The sequence below is a fragment of the Notamacropus eugenii genome, chromosome 7 (genome assembly GCF_028372415.1).
Source record: "Notamacropus eugenii isolate mMacEug1 chromosome 7, mMacEug1.pri_v2, whole genome shotgun sequence".
NCBI lineage: Eukaryota > Metazoa > Chordata > Mammalia > Diprotodontia > Macropodidae > Notamacropus > Notamacropus eugenii.
Window position 1 is genome coordinate 142,279,352 of NC_092878.1, and position 10,304 is coordinate 142,289,655.

At 40.2% G+C, this 10,304-nt stretch overlaps 1 pseudogene; it reads left to right on the plus strand.

The window, feature by feature from the left end:
* Positions 1-6,257: 6,257 nt before the first annotated feature.
* Positions 6,258-8,827, plus strand: LOC140513401 (nucleolin-like; annotated as a pseudogene).
* Positions 8,828-10,304: the final 1,477 nt, after the last annotated feature.

Sequence of the window (10,304 nt, forward strand, 5' to 3'; positions counted from 1 at the left end):
CCCATGGGCAATCACAAGCTTGAACTGAGGTGCATGCATGCCCTGAACTCAGAATTCTGGGCCCCTCTCCTTTCATCTTACTATTGCTAGGCAGATTCATGGGGACCAAGTAGAAAGGGAAACCTTAGAGACAGGTGACCTGGATTGCAACTTCCTTATTAACTCCAAGGGGATCAGGATTAGGAAAGACACTCCAGAGAGTCTTGAAGAGCTTGTCTAGATGAAGCTGGTTGGCTTCAGCTATTGTGTTGTGTTTGTCCTTTGTTTTGAAGAAGACCATGACATCAGGGATGTGGTAACATGACTTGCAACTGACTTTGATTTGAAGGAGGGAGGGCTGTGCAAGGTCTCCAGCCTCATTTTCTCCTCCAGAGCCATCTTGGTCCAGTGGCCAGATATTCATCAGGATGACTGGAGATGGCCCAGGATGCAATGGGAGACCCTGACCATTTTAGTCTAAGGTCTTCTCAGAGTATCACTTTGGGTACATAAGAATGTCAAGGGACATAGGTGGGACAATCAGGGATCAAACATGGAGTCTACAACATGACTTCTGTCAGTTAGGGCCTAGCAATATGCCATTCCTCACAAGGAAGTTCACCACTCTCTCTAGTCTGTGAGTTACCACAAGCCCTGGAACAGTAAACAGGGTCCTTACACCCTGGGCCAGCAAGCTCTAGTATGCTAGTGTTTCTCCTCATCCTCGGAGCATGATTCAGGACTGTGAGCTGGATCTGAATATGGGCAATGCAACAGAGTCCTGTACCTGATGCCAGTAAGAGGACCCCTATATTCTCCTTCTGACAAGTTGTCCAACCCCCATCTGTGGGCTGAGAACTCCAGAGGCAGCTGCTGCTACTCTTGATTCAGTAGCTTTCAAGGTCTTCTGCTGTTTTGCTGGGGTTCATCCTGCCCTCTACTCTTACCCCCATGCAATAGACCTTTCCTGCCTACCTTCTAAGTTGTCTTGGATTGAAAAATTGTTTCACTCTGTCCTTTCTGCCACTCTAGAATTCGTTTTGAGGTGCTATTCAAAGTTGTTTGGAGGGGGATTTGAGAGAGTTCAGATGAGTCCCTGTCTTTTTTCCGCCTTCTTGACTCCATACCACCCCCCTCAAAAAGGCCTACATTTGACAATAGCCAGTAGCAAACAACATTAAAAAATACTCCCTAGCTTTCGAGGGTTCCAGGGTGGTGATTGACAGAGAGCAAGGTGTTACCTATTACCTCCACTTTCAGATGTGTCATTTAGGTTCTTTGGGTGTAGTACGTGATTGAGGAGTACAAGAAAATGAAATTTGAATATCTCCTCATTAATTTGAGTAGAGAAGACTTTGTTTAAGATCCATGGTGCTATGGGGCCATTTGGGCCCAGAGGAGTAATTAACTATAAAGTTATAATTGGGGAAACAGGGGAAGATCTTGCAAAAGCAAGAAGCAAGTAATCGAAATACACAGGAATGGTGGACCATAGCCAATTAAAATAAGCATTAGTCATCCCAGGGAGTTCTGGTCTTAAACTGGCCCATTCCAGAATGATTGTTCTGAATTGTTTTCAAAAGCAGGGATCCAAGGTAATTAAAACATTTTTCCTTGAGATATTATATGTGACTGTTCACTCAGGTTTTATGGGGAGAAGGAAATAAACTTACAATATACAAAAATCCTCACTGAAAAAAAGGCTTTAATTATTACTGTAGTTGCATATAATGTGTGTATGTATGCTTTTATTTTCTAGCAAGCAATACTGATTCATTTGCATTCCCTAAATGAAGATTGGCAGTTATAGCTACAAAGGAATCATTCTTATACACATGCTAACAAGGGTCATTAAATGAATCGCAGCAGTGAAAGTTAAAGGTTCCCTAAAACACTCAGTCCCACTGGCTTATTTTAATTTCATATTGTTTGTTTAGTTAGAAGATGAGAACCGGAAAACCTTTAGTTGCTAAGGAAAAACAAGAGAATCAGTCTTTAAGATGCTCCAGTTCACACACCGAAGTCCTCTGCTATCTTCCTTGTGAACTAGTGATACATGGAGAAACCAACAATTCTTTGAGTAATTAGAAATATAATGATGAGGAAATGGAAAGGTCTTACAGGGGTTTTCTTTTCCATATATACACCCCTATTACTTTGGCTTCAGGGATTCATGATGAAAATGATACTGAGATTCATCTTAAGGCATCTCTTGATGTCTTATCATGGTCAGAGGAATTTGCTACAAGAGGAGATAGAAAAACATGAGAAAAATATTTGGTTTACCAGGTGTGATTCTTTAAGTCACAAGCTGATAATCAAGTATGATGGGACAAGAATCCCTTTCTCAATATCATCTGTCATCAAAGGTTACAGACATTTGTGGAAGGACTGATTTATGAAATTGTAACTTCACGTGTTCAAGGGCCATAGTCACCACACTTAAGGGCTAATTTGGGGGAAACTTTCCCTTTCAAAGGCAACAAGCAGAACAGTGGGGAAAATGCATAAGGGGAAATCTGACACTGCCTTCTAAGGATTGCTTTTGTAACCTTCTCACCAAACTACACCCAACTGGAAATGATGGACATTCTAGCCAGGACTCCTTGTAAGCAACCATTGGTCTTTTGATCTGTATAATAGGTGCCAACTTGTAGATACAGACACTTTTTCTCAATGGGTGGGGGAGAGGCTTGAGAGAGAGAGAGAATTTGGAACAGAAAATAAAAATTTTTAAATAAATTGTCTTAAAAAGAAAGAAAAAAAAGGAGAGGCAATGATACTACAAACTACTGTTAGGAACCTCAAATGTCCTTCTGCCCTCCACCCCTCCTAGTTTCCTGTTCCCTTCAATACTCCCAGGTGTATAGGCTCCAAGTGTGCCCATCAGCTGCTTTGATGTAGGTATCAGTTGCCAGATCTTAAGTCCTTTTTTATACTTTAGGTGTGTACTTAGAAACATAGGGCAGCCAGGTGATGCAGTGTGCTTTGGATAAAGCACTGGGCCTGGAAACAGGAAGACTGAGTACAAATGTGGCCTCAGTCTCTGTTTGCCTCAGTTTCCTTGTTTGTAAAATGGGGATAATAATAGCATCTACCTCCCAGGGTTGTTGTGAGGAGCAAATGAGAAAATAATTGTGAACCACTTAACACAGTGCCTGGCTATCTATCTATCTATCAATATATACACACATACGTACATATCTACATATATATACATATCTATCAATATATACATGTATATACATAACACATATATATGTATATATTACAAAGCTATAGAAATATTATTCTTATTACTTGATAACAGTAAACAAGGATCCTGACGTACTTGCTGCCTCAGGACACAAGAAAAATGATCATCAATTATCTGAGTTCATTATTAATGTTATTAATTTCCCTTATGTATTCTTATACACTAGTTTAGGTTTTCTAAAACATGTTACTTCCCATCCATCACTGCTCTTTTAAACTTGTTAGAAAATCTGAATGAATTTGTGATTGAATCAACTCATTTAATTTTCTTTTTTATCATAAATTTGACAAACATAAACAAAAACCAGAGGAAACGTATAATTTTTCAGGAGAAAAATGTACCAGTCTTTGAGACCCTATTATATACACCTTGTTATTTATGTATATGTTAAATTCAACATGGTAATAATATCAACTGCTCTCTGATACTTTTCTGAATTTCATTCTTCTGTCTTCTGTATATGTTTGGTTATTTTAATACCTTTGTTTTTGTATCCTATTCATTTTTTCTCCCTCCCTCCACAGCAAACCATAATTTGAAACAAATATTTTTAAAGAAAAAAGCAATATAGAAAAATTGAATAATGATTATCAAGCATTCTTTTTTTTCTCCCTCCCACCTCCTCCATTCGAAAAAACACAAAGCCCCCGTATTACATAAGCACAGTCAGGCAAAAAAAATTCCTGCAACGGTCACATCCAAAAATGTGTTTACTGTTCTTCATTAGTATTATTTTTCTGTCATGGAACGGACAGCATTATTCTTTACCAGTCCTCTGGAATCACGGTCATTTTTTTAATTCATCAGAGTTCGGACATTTTTCAGAATTGCTTGTTGGATATTAAGAGCATAAAAGGTTTTAGTTCTGCTCAGTTTGCTCTGCATTATATATGAACAAAAAGGTTGTTCCTAAAAGTTTTTCTGCCTTTTCTCTCATTTCTTACAATAGTATCCCATTACATTCACTTGCCACAACTGACTTCACCATTCCCCAGTGGGTGCCTCTACCCTTTAGTTTCTAGGTTTAGTTTGGTTGCTTTTCTTTTGTTTTATTTTTATCACTCTCTGTTTCCTCTATGTCACTGCTACCCAAAGAGATCAGAGAAAGAGGAAACTCCATTTGGAAATGCAGCTCAGGACAGTCTTTTTATTCTTTTCCTAGCTTCCCTTCTTACTTTGAACTCTGGTCTTTGCCACCATGACCCCACTGCTTTCTCACACTAGAAGTACCTTCTCACATTGGAAGTTCCTTCTACCCCTATGACCTCATCTCCCTTTGGTGAGTTCCTTCAAGGAACTCCATTTTGACCCAGGGCCAGGTCTGCATTACTTTTCCAGCTTTGCTTCTGACTCTTTATTCTTTACTTGCCTGATTTCTGAAGAAATCAGCCTCTGCGTTTTTACTCCCTGTTCCTTGTGTTGTCTTTCCCCATTCAAATGTAAATCCCTTGAGAGCAGGTACCATCTTTTTTTTATTTGTTTGTTTATATATGTATCCTCGGTGCTTGCACAGCATGTGGACTGCCTGGAATATGATAAACATTTAATAAATGTTCATTGTTACATATGTGCAAAAATATTTCTAGCACCTCATCTGAGTATTTTAAATATTAAATTGATGGCCTTTCTTTTCTTTTTTTTGCATCATTATCACTAATCACTCATACCCCACCACAATTCTCCCCTCCCCAAAATAATAACCCTCCCTTGTAATAAATTAACGTAATTGTGTTCATCCTTCATTGCTGAAGAAGACCATGCCATCAGAGAAATAATGACATGACTTGCACTTGACTTTGTTTTGAGTGAGGAAGTGCTGTGCAGGTCACCAGCCTCACTTCTCCTCCAGAGCCATCTGAATCCAGTGACCATATTCATCAGGATGACTGGAGATGACCCAGGACATAATAAAACCAAGCAAATGGACACAATGGTCATGTTTGAAAATGTATGTTTCATTCTGCACCTCTAGGCCACCAGCTCTCTACCAGGGTAAGACGTGGAGAGCATGCTTCATCATCAGTCTGGTAGTCATGCACAGTTGACAGTTCTTAAGGCTAAGCTTTTCTTGATAATATTGTAGTCACAGTGTACTTTTTTCTCTTGATCCTGCTTTTTCCACTCTGTATCAGTTCATACCAGTCTTCGTAGGTTTCTTTTAATCTATCATTCATGTCACAATGATATTCCATTTATACTTATAATATGGAGTGTGGAGAGTGTTCAGGGAGGACTAACACCTCTGATGAGAAGGCTTAGGCTACTTATCTATCTTTGGTGTCCACCTGTCACCCATTCCAAGAAGCTATAGTACGTGCAGCAGCCACACCCTGGTAAAACTGTCTTGGCAGATTGGCTAAACCAGGTTAAGGATAAGGGACTTGCCTCAAATCTGTCAGTGAGTCAGAGAATGTCTAACCTAAGCAGGCAGAATGGGTAGATGAGAATAATTGGTTCCAATGGCCATGGAGGTGGCTGAAGCAGGTGCTGTGGAGTGCTTTGAGCTTGATCAGCTGCCAAGGTCATACATTATACCCTGGGCCATGGCCAATCATCTTGACTACTGTCCTGCCAGTGAATTTTTATGACCCTGAAAGAGAGAGTGAGGCTGATGACCTTGCTCAAGGTAGCTTCATTTATATCCAGTTCACAAAGGAGTCAAGACATCACTTTGTGACATCATTGGTCCTCTTTGAAAATGAAAGATGAACAACCACAGTACTATAATTTATTCAACCACTCTCCAATTAATGATATCCCACTTTATTTTAAGTTTTTTGCCACAACAAAAGCTGATATTATAAATTTTGCTGTACATGTGTTCTCTTTCTTTGACCTCTTTTAGGATAAATGCATTGCTGGATCAAAGAACAAATCAATTTTTTTTCCCTGAGGGAAAGGACTCAGTTGAGCTTTAATTGTTAAACTCTGAAATATCCTTGTGGTCTTCATCACCACCAATGCTGTCCAGACCTCTGTCAAAGCATCTTCCACTTCAGCCTCCCAGTCATATGGTACTACCATGGTGAAGCTTGGGAAGATTGCTAAAAATCAAAGTGAACCAAAAAAATGGTCTCCTTCCCCCAAGGAGATAGAAGAAAGAGGATGAGGACACATCAGAAGATGAAGAGGGAAGCAAGGGGGGAAGGTAGTGGTCCCTCAGAAGGGGTAAGAAAGCTATGGCTACACAAGTAAAGGTACTACCAGCCAAAAAAAAATTGTTGTTGCCACCCAGAGCAAAAAGGCAGCCATGGCCCCTACCAAGAAAGTGGCTTCTCCAGCCAAGGCTACCATTACACCAAGAGGGCAAGAAGGGAGCCACTCCAGCTAAGGCAGCAGTTCTTCCCTCCCCCCAACCCCAACCAAGCGGTCAAAAATTGGGAATAATGACAAGAATGGGGAAAGTGATTCTGAAAAGGATAACTGTGAAAGTGAGGAGGATGAAGAATTCATCACCCAAAGTGATGAAAATGGGAACCACTAGCGTCAAACAAGACTCTGAGGTTGAGGAGGAAGAGGATGAAGAGGAAGAAGGTGCTGAAGATGAAAATCAGGATGACTCTGAAGGTGATGCTATGGATGCCACATTTGCCAAAGGGAAGGTTGCTGCTCCTGGGAAAGCTGAAAAAGACAAGAAGTCAGAGAAAGGGAAAGACAGAGGAGGAAGATGGACCAGGGAAGAGAGAACAGGAAATGGGCAAACAGAAAGCCCCTGAATCTAAGAAACAGAAATTGAATGCGAAACATCAACAAATATCAATCTTTCTTTGTAATTCGAATTTCAACAAAACTACTTCTGGGCTTAAAAACTAGTATCATGGACTTCTTTGCAAAAAAAAGTGATCTTCCAGTTGTGAACATCCCCACTGATGCCACCAGGAAGTTTGGCATTGTGGAATTTGGATCTGTTAAACAAATGGAAAAAGCTCTGAAACTCAGTGGCTCCAAAGTCCTTGGTGAGAAAATCAAACAGATTCTGATTCCACTGTGTAATTGATTCTACTCTGTATCACTTCCAATACGTTGGAAAAATTTCCTGAACCATATTTCTTTGTCTCTCAGTTAAGCGCAAAAGTTCAGCTTTCCTCTGTGAGCTAAGTTGTCCCATAAATCACCTTAATTCAAAGAAATATTTTGTATCTATATATTTCACTGGCCAAGTACAATTAAGGGAAGTCTTGCTCACTAGATGTTGGTGGTCACAAGGAAGTCTGCTATCTCTACAGTACGGGCTGGACTGTTATCACTATGGCTCTACCACATGGATTCATGCAGGGGGACACCACTAATGAGCTTTCCATAGCAATAAGATGGGAGGAAGAGTTGTGACTAGTCCTGCTTTCCTAACTTCTGTCCAATCACATTGTTTTCCATAATCTATGCTACTTCAGACGTTGTAACCAATCATATTGTTTTATGTTTTATGTTCTTTTTTCTCTTGTACTTCATAATTGCTAGCCTTACCAATGAAATGGATGTGCTTGGAACTTTGTGCCTCAGTGTGCCTTAATTTCAATCATAACTGACTTTGAAATGAAACTGGAAACAGAAGATAAAAGAAAGCAAAAAGATTGAGATTCAAAGATATTCTTGATCAAAAATCTGCCCTATCAAGTAACTCATTAAGGAACTCAAGGAAACCTTTGAAGATGCTATTGAGGCTAGACTGGTCTGCACCAAGTATGGGACACCCAAAAGGTATTGCCTAAGCCGAATTTAAAACAGAAGCTGACAAGGACAAGGTCTTGGAAGGGAAATAGTTTACTGAAAATGATGGTCGGTCACTCCTTCTGGACTACACAGGGAAGAAAAGCCAAGGACAAAAGAATTCAAGAGACTCATAGACACTAGTGCTGAATAGCCTAGCCTACAGAACCACTGAAGAAAGTCTCCATGTAGTGTTTGAGAAGTCAGTCAGCTTGCTCCAGAACAACCAACACTGATCTAAAGTGAATACATTCATTGAATTTGCCTCTGCAGAAGATGCAAAAGAAGCTTTGATTTCTTGTGACAATATAGAAATTGAAGGCAGAACCATCCATCTGGCTGAAGCTAAATGGACTGAAAACATCTAATGCAGCACCAAGGAGCCAGTCCTATGAAACTTTGTTCATTAAAGTTCTCTCTAAAGACATGACTGAAGAAATATTGAAAGATTCATTTAATGGTTCTGTTGGTGATAGTAACTGACAAGGTAACAAGGTCATTTGAAGGGTTTGGTGACTTTAACTGAGAAGATGCTGAAGCTGCAGAAGGGAGTATGGAAGATGGGGAGACTGGTGGGAACAAAGGAACTCTTGATGGGGCCAACCTCAGTGGCTTTGGCATTCATAGAGATGGCAATCACAAAGGCTTCAGTGGGGCTTTGGTGTCAAAGACTGAGGAAATTTTGGAGGTCAGGATGATTTCCAAGGAAACCAAGAAGGAGGAAGAGGAGGAAACAATAAGCCACATGGAAACAAAAGATTGAACAATTTCTCCCACATTCTCTTTTCCTTTATTATTTGGGGGTTTTATCTTGTCATCAAATCATTGACAGAGCCTTCTGTGGACATTCCAAAACAAGCATAGTCCAGAGGTCTTCTTCAAAAAACCTGCATGACATTTCAAAGAGAATGTGTTGGTTTTGATTGTATGGATGTTCCATATAAACGTTTTGCAGATATGGGTGATAGAGGTGGAAGTCAACTTTTTTGTCTATGAGTTGTCTCAAGTTTATAATGTTATATCTCATGTACAAAACCATTTTTTCCTATTAAAAAAAAAGTCTGAAGTACTAATTGTGGCATCCATTCTGAAATAGATAGGAGGCAAGGAGAAGTTCCTCAACAGGAGGCACTTTCACCACATCCTGCATCAGAGATCTGGACCTTTGTTCACTCCAGCCCAGAACTGATGCTTACTGATCCTCCAGGTTGGAAAAAAAATCACAGGTCCAAGTCCCCAGGGTTCTCTGAGTCTTCTAGAGCTGGGAAAGGGGGGTGGCAGGGGAGACAATTGTCAGGACAGAAAGCCTCAAAAACTGGCCATGAAGTTTTGGGGTAACTCTGCATTCATCCAGTAATCAGTCACTAGAATAGATAGAATCTAAGTTTGAGGGAAAAGACACTTGATCTCACAGTGGTAACTAAGCGGGGTGAACTGGGAGTTAGCATCACTAAATAAGCACATGGAGCCAGAATAGGTTCCCTAGAACAGGGGAAAATTCATGATCTTGTTCATCGATTGGATCATGGCTCCACATCCCTGCGGGTATGGGGATTTAATTCAATTCAACAAGCAGGTATTAATCACCTACTATGGGCCAAGAAGTGCTAGGGGTGTCTTTTTAAAAAGGTAAAAGCAAGTCCCTGTCCTGAAGGACTTTACAATCTAATGGAAGAGATGACATGCAAACTAATGTGTACAAAACAAATCATATAACAAACAAATAGGAAATCATTAAAAGAGAAAAAGTAATTAAGGGGGTTTAGAGAAGGCTTCTTATAGAAGATGGAATTTCAGTTGGGACCTAAAGGAAGCCCAGATGATTAATAGTCAGAGTGGAGGAGGGAAAGCATTCCAGGAATGTGGAATCGATAAAATGCCCACAGGCAAGAGATCGAATTGTTCATGGAACATCCAGGAGCCCAAGGTCACACAATCAGAGAGTTCTTGCAGGAGAGTATAATGTTACAAGTCTGGAAAAGTAGGAGGGAGCTTTTAAGGGCTTTGAGTACTAGCACATTTTGCCTTTGCTCCTAGAGCAATGGGGAGTCCCTGCAGTTTACTGAGTACGAGGTGGGGATAGGTGTGACATGATCAGATTTGTGTTTTAGGAAAATCATTTCAGTAGCTAAAAAGAGGATGGAATGAAGTGGGGAGAGACTTGAGACAGGAAGACCTACCATCTGGCTTTTCAATAGACCAGGCTTGAGGTGATGAATTTTGGGCCAGAAAATTCCCATCTGTAACAAAAGTCACTAAGACAAGCTCCTGACATATTTAATTTATTAGAGATATCAATGGTCCCTAATCAATTGGGTCCAAGATCTACCCCATGGTCAGGGACCCTCTTACTTGAGGAATA